Source organism: Biomphalaria glabrata, chromosome 12 (assembly GCF_947242115.1).
Source record: "Biomphalaria glabrata chromosome 12, xgBioGlab47.1, whole genome shotgun sequence".
Classification (NCBI taxonomy): domain Eukaryota; kingdom Metazoa; phylum Mollusca; class Gastropoda; family Planorbidae; genus Biomphalaria; species Biomphalaria glabrata.
The window spans coordinates 32210923-32223857 of record NC_074722.1 but is presented as its reverse complement, the minus strand read 5'-3'; the positions used below and the strand labels follow the sequence as shown (position 1 = coordinate 32223857).

Sequence of the window (12935 nt, the reverse complement as noted above, 5' to 3'; positions counted from 1 at the left end):
TGCTTGACATATTTCTCTATAAAGCTAGACGAGTTAACCTTGCCTGATAATAACGCATTACTATTGACACATATTTGTTTATGATGAATCAAGAAAGTCTCAACTGCTCTTCATTCCATTGCTCCATTACATTGTGGTACAATAACTGTTGTGACATAAGGGCAGGTAACTCATTTTAACTTATCGTAGTGGCAGGTCATGTAAAGTAGGTGTTGTTGCCCCCTTTTGAGTTACCAACTGGACCTTGCTGTTTGTTTTCTGACTTGTTAACTATTTGCTTTTTTATTCACTGGTCGTGTGCCTTGTGGTACTGAGGAGAGATGTGCCCTGCTCTAGGGATCGTTGGGCTAAGTAAATCTCCTCATTATGCTGTCCAGTGTTCCGACTAGTATCTTGTGTAACTTCACTGCTATTTCATTCACTGTTCCTCATTAGCCAAAGAACGTGACAGGTTAACAATATGGACTTGGTAAAGGCTTTCTACTGTTTTAAATACTATATTTATGATTTATTCATAACTGGGAAGTCTGTCTCGTGTTCTTAACCGTCACTAGTTATCTCTCTCTAATACTAATCAACCCTTGTCTAAGCTATCGCCATATATATTCTTCTTGTTCGCCTCTTCTGCTACGTCATTCGTCTGTCTGACTACGTCACTACTTTTGCCGTCGCTAAAAACAATGCACAATATACTAATGTACAAGCTTATCATACTCTCTAACTAAACTGGTAGCGTACATGACACCAGGCAGTATGGCTTTACCGAGATAATTTTTATTTTGAGGTAAATATGTTTATTTTTTTAATTCCTGTATGTGACAAGTATTTTCTGGTCTTATGTCAGAGATGAGCTCAAATTATTATTTTTTTTTGTTTTGTTTTTGAATCATTCGATAGGCTTTCCCGAACGAATGACTATAAGTGGGTTTCCCAGAAGCTTATTATGACCTTATTTCGGTTTAAAGTGTCAATGTTTGCACTGAGCCTAGACCTCAGAAGGTAGTAGTCTAGAATGGAAGAACCTACCTGAAGCCTATGGAAGATTCTACCTGAAGCCTATGATGTTTGTATGCCCTTATTTCTAGCCTGATGTTATCATACAGTGGTTTAGAATGGTTTTCCTTCCATTACGTGACTCTATAGATTTCCGTATGGCTTATGAATGTTATGTGATCTTTTTTTTTTAACATATGACTTGTATGGAGTGTCATACTATTGTATTTATTTTTTTATTTTTTTTTTTTGCCTGTAAGCCTACGGCCAATTATTTATTGATTTATTAGACTTTGATTGTAAATAAACTTATTTGTATATGTGTTTCTCTGGTACTTTGTTAAGTCTTATGACTTTGCATTAACTAGTATAAGGTATAAGCTATAGCATGTGTAGCATGAGTATGGACAAGTCTACCACAGGATGAACATGCCAGCACACCTTAAAACACTAGGTACGTTGATCTATCCTAATTCTAGCTAAAGATGACTCGGGAAGTCATTATTAAATGTTAATCATGGTTGTTGTTGCCTAATCATATAACCGTTTTCAACGGAAGATTAATGTAACTTATCATTTAATAATCAGTACCATATGAATATGAAAAATTCCTAGTGGTCTGTTTTTATTATTAAATTTTTATTAATTGCAATTATTTATTTTCATTGTATTTCATGTAGGCTTTTACATTACAATACGTTACAATAAACCAGGGGTTCTCAGCCTGTGGATCGCGACCCCCTTAGGGGTCCATTGACGATTTGCCAGGGGTCGCCTAAGATAATCGATAAATGGATTGTTTTTGTCAATTCTTCTATTGCTGTGTGTGTGTGAGTGGGTGGGGGTCGCAGAAGAGTGAGGCGTTGTAAAAAAGGGGTCGCCGAGCTTAAAAGGTTGAGAACCGCTGCAATAAACGCTAATCAAATGTTTTAGTAAAATGTTAACATAACTGCCCTGACCCTATATGACAGATCCACACGATGAGTAACTCCCTGGCTAGACTGTCAATATCCACACAACGCCACTTAAATGTTGTAGTAACCTAATAAAATCCGACATGAAGCCATGTCTTGATTCTAGGCTTTCTTGAACAAGAATGACAAAACAGTTCACGATAACACAAACACACACAAGCTGACCGGGATACCAAGACATTTCGACACACAAGAGCAGATCAGTTCACAACACACAAGAATTATAAATACACTACATTCACCCCCGTTTAGTTTCTTCTGAGATTATACGAGTGCTGTACGGGCGTATCTCTGGCAAGCGATTTTTGTCCATTTTCAACGGTGTTTTCCTCTGTTCTTAAAGCAGGTGTAACTATGCTCTCTACAGATGTCCCCATGTCACCCTAGAAGCTACTAAATGTTTGGAAACACCCTGCGAAGTCTCGGTGTTACCAGGTGCCAATTGATGTTGAGAGACCTCATAAGAGGTCTTCGCGTCTCTCGGAGCGAAATCATGTAATACAGGAGATGAGTCGCCTCTCGGAGCCAAATGGTGTAGTGAGGCAGTTTCTTCCCGTCCATTTGGAAGACGTATGTGGGCATAGTTCTGGTTAGCCTCAATAAGCTCCACTTCATCTACCAGCGGATCATATTTGCTTTGCCTTGCATGTCTTATCAGGACAGGCCCTGGAACAGGTCGGTAGAGAGACACCACAGGCGGACCTTCTTTTGTAGGAAAATAGTCTTTCGTGAGGCGTCATGTTTGTAGCAGTGCATAGTTAAAGATCTAATTGAATGGAGAGCGTCGTTTAGGGCTTACTCCTATTGTGTATTAGGTAGCCCTCTTGACCTGAACACAAGAAGAATTGACTTCCAGAGAGTCGAGTTCAGTTTTTCTAGTTGCCTTTTGCATTATATTCGGTGGTTCTATTTGTTACTATGCCTTTACCTCTGAGGTAAGATCGTAGCTCTTCAGACATGAATGCTGATCCCCGGTCTGAATGTAGGGCCTATATCCCGAATATGCGAATAGATTAGTGAAGCATCTAATTACTGTTCGAGTAGACATGTCAGGACATGCTTATGCAAAAGGAAACCTTGAGTACTCATCATCAAGAAATATTTATTTTTAGTGGTAGAAGGTCGACACTAAGTCTCTCGAACGGTGATGTAGCTTTTACTATGCTGCCGGCAGATGGTGGATAAAAACGAGGTTTTATCTCTGCATAGATGGGGCAATTGTTTGCTACAGTTCTTATTTCTTCAACTGCATACGGGAGATTCTTTGACCGGACGAAATGGAGCACTATGCCAGATTGACAAAGAGTGTTGTGAAGTTCTTTCAAAGACCTAGGGGTGGTTGTACTTGCACTGAATTCACGAGAAAGAGCATCGGCGGCCATGTTGTCAGCCCCCCCCCGGCCGGTTTGCGCTTTCCTCGTATTGGCCTCCATGTCATCGCAACTCTTATATTATGCGTAATTCATTTTGTCGGAGAACATGTCCCACAAACCTCATGCGACGCTCTGTCACAACCTTATACTAAGGGGTCGACTCCCAGTTCGGCATAGGATTTCCTTGATTAAGACCCGATCTCTATAACTGACTCATAAAATCCATTTTGGTCATCTTTGTTGAGCCACATTTAGTCTTTTTTTTTTTTAAATCTCTCTAGACTGCGCTCTTATAATTAGGAGACTGCTTTAGATTTTATATCGAATAGGGAAATGTTATCGTCAAAATCATCTAGTGGGGGGGGGGGGGCTTTAAACTAAAAAATCTCTGGAGTTTTTTGTTTTTTTTAATACAAAACCCCTGTAGGGTACTGAGTAACTGAGGATAGGGCCTACTATTTTAGATACCTAATCCGGCCGATATGTTAATGTTGTCCATACATTTAGATCTAGAATCTATATAAATGATAAACGTACTTTAGATAAACTGATAAAGAGTCTATAGTCTGTATATGTCTATGACTTTAGGTCTAGATCTCTCTCTCTCTCTCTCTCTATATATATATATATATATATATATATATATATATTAAATACTGCATTCCTTATATTATCTTCGGACTCGAAGAAATATATACAGATATCTTTCTATTATAATCTATATAGGTTTGTGTAGTTGACACAATTACAAATAAAACAGAATGATCTCCCTTGTCTTTAATGTTTGTCAGTAGTGTCACCTAACTCATGAAAGGACTGTCACTATGCCTAGGTGTGCGAATAGACTGCTGAAAAACTAGGGGCCTTCGAATAACTTCGATGGGAAGTTTTACGAGTCTCTACTAGAGATTCTAGATCTACGCTACAGTCCGACGTACTACGGTACAGTCACTCACTAGATTAACTTATATTCTACAGTGACTACAAAGATAAGGGATAACCCGGCCTAGGAAGAGGTAAAGTACCGTTACCGTAATTTACAACCTGACTTACAGTACACATTTGAAATTCGTTTATCTTACATAAAAAGACAGCTAGCCTATGCAAGTACAATGGAAGTAAATTGGGTCAGAACGGCGCTTCGGAGGTCACGGTCAGAATCATTGGAAAATGGACTTACAAGCACATTATGTCATTATATTGGTCATTATATACTCTAGTTTCATATTAAATATCAAAATAAAGATTCAATCAATGACTACAGTCTACAGAAACAGCGAGTGTCCGAATTCATGTAATGTGAGGATTAAATAAACTAATGTAGATCTAGAATCTAGAGCTAGAATCTCTCCCAAAAAATGGCTAAAATGTGTGTCAGCACATTTTACTAAATTTTAGAATTAGGCCTTAGGGGTGGTCATTTCCATCAAAGTTTTAGCACATTCAATGTGAGATTGTATTTGATTTTAGAACTAATTGTGATTACTTATTGTAAACACAAGATATCAGAGAGATCATTCTTATTTGCTTTTGAAGCCAATCTGTGTAACAAAAATAGTTAATGAGAAAGTTGACATATAGAGTCTATATATTTTGAGAACTTTTAGTCTTTTTTCCTGTTAAACTTGAGACAACAATATATTTTATGCTGTTTGCTACAATGATTTAATTATCATATTAACTAATTAAGAAATGTGTTTCAACTTTCTTTAAATTCTAATATTTTATTTTTTTTATTTTAAAATTAACAAAGAAGGGTAAAAATTTAAAAAAAAAAATAAAAATATATAAATATAGACAAATTAAGACACTTTAATAAGTTTAGGTAGATCTACTAGAATAAATAGATCTAGTAGATAGATCTAGGCTATTCTAAAAATCTAGATATCTACATTCTAGTTTATAAAGTAGTTTAGATAAAGATAATCATTCGACAGTTGGGACCCTGGCCAGTGAGGTCAATAAGTTGGCAGCTATCAGTACGCTGATGAACTGGTGTGACCAGCAGCGCGTGCCTCTCTCTTTCTTCTCTTGCTTAGCAAAAAAAAAGTACCCTAGATTCTAGATCTAGACCTAAAAAGATATATAATATAGATAATTCTAGTCTAGATTATAGAGATATACTATAGATCTAGAGGTGTGTTCAAGACTTAGAATTAATCTAGATTAAAGACGTACATTACTAATTTTATAGATTTAGAGTACTGACTAGGTCTAGATGCTCAAGGCAAGGCTCTAGATATCTCCTTTCTCATCCTTTTTTTTAAAAATGGAATCTTTACTAAACTTTAAAAAAAGGGGCAAAATTTGTTGTTCTAACTTAGTGTAGGTCTAGATCTAGTATTTCACATTCACGATAGAGCCTACTATTCCGTGAGATTGTTAAAATAGGCCTATACAAAAACAAAATTTAATAAAATACTCTGGAAGACACAAAGATAAAGGCACATTCCTCGTCCCATATGCTAGGACAAATTTGTACAAACACTCCTTCTTCCCTAGTGCTATTAGAGCATGGAATGGGTTGCCTTAGCTAGCCAGGAAAACCAGTGACTTGGCTGAATTTAAGTCATTAGTTAATATGCATGACTAAATGCATAACGCGTAGGACGTAATCATCTTCTTTTTTGAAGTAACGTCTGTATTATATAAGATAAGAAGATAAGATAGATCTTTAAGTAGCCCTATGCATATTGAAAACCATTTAACTATAAATGAAGCTGCCTAGATCTATGCTAGATCTATATCAGATTTTTTGTAAACCGCCAAAGTCAGGAGAAAGTTTTTTTGAGGTGAAAGTGAGAAGGACAGAGATTTAATAGTCTAGAAGAAATATTAGAAGTGCTTAATCTCTCTCTTAGCATGATAAAGGGAATCAAACTGATGTTCCCTGACTTGCAGAACATATCTTCTGTGGCAGATCGAAAGCTACTTACTGTTTTAGTCACTAGCGACTAGCTAGGTTCCATTACTTATGAAGGCCTAAATTCAAAGAATGAAATCAGAGGCATTGATTGCTGAGTGTGTTTGCAAAAGAAAAGCCTTTTTATAAAACAACTTCAAGCATCAGAAAGCAGAATAAATAGCTTTATCTTGCAACATCTATTTAGCAGACTCAATAGCCCAGCTTTTATATTAGAAACAAGTTCAATGAGTAATTAGGATTATCTGCCTGAAAAAAAATCCTTATAATGTTTGTTATTAGTGATTGTACAGGATGCCAAAACTCCATTGCTAACTCTGCAAGGAATCGTCTGAAAGAAGAAATACTGAATTTTAAAAAAAATGTGTTAAAAAAATATTTCCAATGTCTGGATACCTTGTAAAGAAATTGCTATAAAAAACCCCCACTACTTTTATAGAATTAGATGTCACTGATCCAGCGAAGCAAACTATTACAACTTGTTTTTAGTTCTCTTGTTACAAAGTGTCCTATTTTTTTTTAAACAAATTTTCTGTTCCACTATTATGGAATGTGGAATGCACTAGAGGTATTATGATCATAAAATCATTGCAATGTGTCAAGAATGGCATCATTTTAACATATATTCTAGAAAAGTCTGTGACAAAAACTAAAAGTGTAAATATTTTGACACATGTGCAAAATGTCTTATATAACTTTATACTGTGTTAACTTTAGGATTGCTGCATTTCGAGTATACTACATGCTTGAATGATTTTTAGTCTCTCCTGAGTTTATTTCTTTATATTTAGGAAAACACATATTTCCAGCTCTGGGAATACACATTTCCATTTGGGCATGTAGGCATCTCTGGATGTGTCACAAAACATACCCAGGGGAGATGGTGGATAAAAGTGATACTAAAATTTGCCGGCAAAACGATCTAGGTTATGTGGGAAGGGGTCAGGGAGGTGCAATGTATATCCATTTTCAATTCAACATAACAGATACTAGAATTCAAGTAGCCAAAGGTATGTTAGTGAAGCGTCAAAATGCTGGCCGCTTCATTGCAAGTAAAAAGAAGGTGTTTTGGCCAGAATAGATAGACAGATGATTAGATAGAAATAAAAAATTTAATGTTAAGTTTCCCTTGTGATCTATAGTGCAGCTGATGTTAATTAAAGCCAATGACTAATGATCAGGGGTCATGTGACCAGCACAATGGCCTAATGTCTCTACTTTCCCCAACTTAAGCTAGGCACCCATTAGAGTTGGTTGGACTCAGGGGCCCCCTAAAAGTCCAGAAATTGAAAACCCCAGTCTTTACAGAGTTTCAAACCGATGAACCTAGGTTCAGAAGCCAAGCTCTTAACTACTCTGCAACTGCTCCCCCCCTATATATATTATATATATATATATATATATATATATTTATATATATAAATAAACAGTTGTAAAATCTTACTATTATCGTTGCATTTACGCAGATTACTATATATTAATTTTAATAGGCCTATTATTTTTGTCGTATTATGTACATTACTTCTTCCCAAACTGTGTTCCTATGAACAGAGTGTTTTATGAACTACTGGAATATTTAGCTTGTAGGCCACCATATAAATTAATCTCTCTAAAAAAATAAGCAAAGTGTTCCGCTCACTGTTCCGTTAAGGAGAAATTTTGGGAAACAATTGCTATGTATATTGTTTTAGTCATAGATTTAGATTTGTTTTAGAAACTCAATACTTAAAGTAAAAAAAAAATAGCATGTAAATCTTGATGTACAGTAATTTTTTTTTCTTTCCTAGATCTACCTATTGATCACCTAGATATCTACAATCTGACTCTAAAATCTACAATGGCTTCAATGAGTAAGAATAAGAAAGTTTATATACACCATGATCCTGAACTTATCAAAGATGACGTATACGAGATAAAAACCAAAAAAATGTCAATAAAACAAGCGGCAAAGCACGTCAGACTACTATTGAGTACGTTATGTAATGAAAAGAGAGATAAGCGCCCCGTTGTTTATACCAATAGAACATTGAACCAAGCTGAGAAAAATAGACTAGCACAGTGGCGCATTAACTTGAGAAAACATGGATTTGGAAATTCATACAAAGAAATTGTTGAAATTGTACCGGATATATTGGCCGCCAAAAATTTTTCACATAGTCCAGAAACCATTATAAAGAAACCAAGCAGACAGTGGTTGTCAGGATTTTACAGACAACACCCTGAATTTTCAATAAGAACCTCCAAAGCTTGTGGCATGGAAACAGTTGTTTCCTCTACCTCTAAGAAATTTAAAAAGTGGTTTTCGAATTTCATTAAATGTATGAACCAAAGTGATCCTACCATTTTAAGTAGTTCTAACAGAAAATTTATTCCTGATGAGCGTGGTTTTTCTTTTGACCCTGAAAGCCGAGAGGTTGTTGTGAACAAACGCAGCACACATGTGACTTCAAATACTATGACATTAGCAACTGTTCTAGCATGCCTCTGTGACGCAGCGCGATACACTGCCCCTTTATTGATTTACCCCTGCAAGCGAAACCCTCGACAAAATCTTCTAGAAGACTTCCCTGAGGCGCTGTTGCAGGTTTCCAGCGATGGTAGGATTACTTCTGGTATTTTTTTTGCCTGAAAATAGGGACACCTGTATTCCATCCACTAGCAATCTCGCAAAGCCCATCCCAGCCATAGCTCATTTAGAAACAGAAAATAACATAAACTTGTACTGCTACCTGCCACAAGGTAGTCACCTCATGCAATCTCTTGACCAAACATTTTTTTTGGATCTTATAAGTCATCTTTTTACAACTCGATCAAAGAACTTGTTGCCACTTGTGGGGAAGGTGTCAACTTAGACTCGTTTGCAGGATTCTTGAAGCCTGTGTGGAACAAATTAACTACCACAGAGCTAGCCTCAAACTGCTTCAGTGCAGTAGGGATATATCCTCTGGATCCCTGTAAAATAATGACATCAAACAAAGCCCAAGCAGTGTTTACAGCCCAGTTAATACCACTCTACCTGATGAAGATAATTTGACTTCACAATATCAACTTGAGACCACAGCTCCACTTTCAATATCACACCACCATATCCTCCTGAAACCTCTCTATCCTCTATACCACATGATTTCTTTAAGTGCCCTAAGTTACCTGAGACTTCTACATCTGCAGTTATTTCTCAGGCCTCCATGTCTAGTGCAGCATTTTCACTAGATGCCGTTGCATCTTACTCAGTATCTCTAAAAACCATTCAATTAGATGTCTCCACATCATACTTAGCGGCCACATCATCTGGGCCCTCTACATTTCAGGTTCTACCTGAAATTCCTTCCTCAACATTACCTCAATCCCCACCAGAGACTCCTAGCTCCACCTCTATAAACTTAAATAGGCAACAACTTAATGCACTGAAAGAAAATTCCTTGTTTATTTGCGACAAAAATTCCCAGAGATGAGCTTATTATGTTACATACCAGACTAGTCAGACTTCAAGAACAGAGTTTTTACGATCCATAACTTGAGAGAAAGAATTTAAAAGTGTGGTCCAATCACTAGTCAACGTTTTTAAAGTAAATGAAGAGCCACCGCTTAAAGTCACTCTGACACAAGGTGACATTTTAAAGTTGCTTCCAATCACAGGCAAGAAGAGGAAAAAAAGAAACAGAATCACACCAACTTTACTAAGTCTCTTTTAGCGGCAAAGAATTCGGGAGTGCATCAGATAAAAAAATGTGAAGAAAATGAATCTGACAAGAGGAAGGTTGCCGAAGAAATATTGTGAAGGAAAGAAAGTGAAAAAAATAATGCAAATGCATGTATGCATGTTAATAAAAGAAATGGAAAACATCAAAAACCATAAACATAAATAAGAACATAATGGAAAGTAGGAAAACAAACGAAGTTGACCAGTATAACACAAGACAGTGATAGTGATGCCAACTCCTGCTGTGAGGAAAGAAATGGAAGACAAACTTTCTGTTAACAGTGATGAATCAATTAATTGACAATCCCGACCACCAGACAAATGACAGTTGCTTGGGCTGTGGGCAAAATTATGGGGGAGAACTTTTGGTTCAATGTGAAGTTTGCGATAGCTGGTGGCAAAAGGAATGTACAAAAACTGCAAATAATTTCAACAATAAAGATAAGGTTTTACTTTTGTTTGTATCTCGTGTTGCCTTGATCAATTATCATAACATTGAAGTTACGGGTTTCCAAGTCATTTCGCTGCATTTGATGTATTTAGATATGCCAATGATTGTTGTATACAATGTCATAAATATGCAAATGTATTTTTTTTATATAATGATATAAATATGCTGTTGTTTGTTATACATAATGATATAAATATGATAATGTTTGTAGTATCGGGGTATATAAAAAAAAGTTCCCCTTACATATATAGCAATCTATAAGGCAGATGATAGAAAGCTTATCCTTTTTTTGTGGCCCACGGTTAACGAGGGTGTCATGTGGCAAGCATTGACCAACTGCCTTTACCCTCTTCAACTAATGTTAGGTACGGTACCCATTAGAGCTGGGTAGTCTCAAAGGCGCCCAAATACCCCAAAATTAAAAATCCCAGCCTTCACCAGGATTCAAACCCAGGAATTCCAGTACAAAAGCTGCTCAGCCACTGTGACCCCCAATTTTGGTATATAATGTTATAAATTTGACAATGTTTGTTGTATATAATGATTTAAATATGACAATGTTTGTTGTATATATAAAATATTCAGAAAAACAACAAAAATAATGGCACATTTCTTGTCCCATATGCTAGGATACATTTGTAAAAATCTTCTTCCCAAGAACATGGATTGGGTTGCCAGAATTAGCCAAGAAAGCTAAAGACTTAGCAGAGTTTCAGTAATTTACTTTCGAGCATGACTAGACTGACCTAGAAACTTGCATTGTCATTTTTTTAATTTTTTTTTTGAAGTATCGTCTACATTTTATAAGAAAGAAGATAAAGATGTAAAATCATATAAATATACCATTGTTTGTTGTACATACATAATGATATAAAAATCTGCCAGTACCAGTATATAATATTATTTTGTTAATTTCTGCTTGTTTAAATATACTATAATTATAAATATCTACTTGACATATTTCTCTATAAGGAGTTAACCTTGCCTGGTAATAACTCATTACTATTGACTGTTGTTTGTTTATAATGAATCAAGAAAGTCTCAATTTCTCTTCATTCCACTGCTCTATTACATTGAAATACGATAACTGTTGTGACATAAGGGCAGGTAACTATTTTTGACTTGTTGTCATGGCAGGTAAAGGGTATATTAGGGCCATTTCTTTTGAGTTTCCAACTGGACCTTGCTCTGATGTGTGACCTGTTAACAATTTGATTTATTTCCCTCTGATCGTATGCTTTGTGGTACCGGTACTCATGAGTGATTTGCCCCTGCTCAAGAGCTCTTTTTGGGCTTGGTAAATCTTTAATCATTATTATATCCAGGCCGTGTAGCTTGACCAGGATAGTTTTCATCCTGAGGTAAATGTATTGTTTTAAATTTATTACAGAACTTTGCATGTATTTTCCTATTTTTCTTTTAAGTCATTCTATAGGCTTTTCCGAACGAATTACTATTCCTGGGTTTGCCAGAAGCTTATTATGACTTTATTTCGACTAAAAGTGACAATGTTGGCCTGAAACCTAGACCTTAGAATGTTGTCTAGAAAGAAACGACTTGCTGAAAGCCTATATATTTGTATGGCATTATTTCTAGCTACACTTATGGCTTATGAAAGATATGCAATTTTTTTTTTTTTGTAACATATGACTTGTATGGAGTGTCATACTTTTTAAAAATTGTTTTTGCCTGTGAGTATATGGCCAATTGTTTATGTATCCATTAGACTTTGATTGTGAATAAACTTGTTTGTATATGTGTTTCCCTGTGACTTTCTTAAGTCTTATGATTCTGCATTCATCAGTATAAGTTATAAGCATACAACTAGATGTTAATAGCTTATGTATCAGGAATATGGACAAGTATACAACGGGGTGAACATGCCAGCAACACCGTTAAAACACTGATATGTTGATCTAACCTAATTCTAGCTAAAGATGGCTTGGGAACTCAATATTAACAATGGGATAGGTCTCACTGGGACTGTTATCGACGATACGTCTCATTGGACTATTTTTAGCTTCACTCGCTAATATGTCATATTAGAGGCCAGCTTGTACGTTACGCGAGTGCTCTTGGAAGCAATATCATTTTTACAATGCTTATATTAGCTCGGTTTTGTAAGACGTTTGTACACGTTTTTTCTCCCACACCCAAGCCAAGACATGAATCTTTTTTTTTTAATTACCTATTAGTCAACTATTGTAATCGGTAATTACATATTTTGTCTGATACCGACAAGAGAAATGTATTCACAGATATGGCCATATTATCAAATATGTAGATTTTGGCCCCTTAATATAATTGTTCAGGGGTCAAAGGTTTGTTGTTAAAGAAAATAAAAAAAATGCGCCTGTTTCACAGGATCGTTATCATCAAACTCCATTTGAGGGAAGGCTTGAGGGGTTCGAATCCTCTTGCAAAAGCCCTGGACAGAAACCCTGCTGTTATGCGTATTACATGTCACCACACAGGTCGAGAATTTGTGGGTTCCCAGACCTGTCGAGACGGAGATCAGCAA

The 12935-nt window shown here is 36.1% G+C and overlaps 1 long non-coding RNA gene across 1 annotated transcript; it reads left to right on the top strand.

The window, feature by feature from the left end:
- The first annotated feature begins 4128 nt into the window (after positions 1-4128).
- Positions 4129-10144, top strand: LOC129922169 (uncharacterized). The gene is made up of 2 exons (XR_008774147.1): positions 4129-4356; positions 8051-10144. It is a non-coding gene; the product is annotated as an uncharacterized LOC129922169 (long non-coding RNA).
- The last annotated feature ends 2791 nt before the right edge of the window (positions 10145-12935 follow it).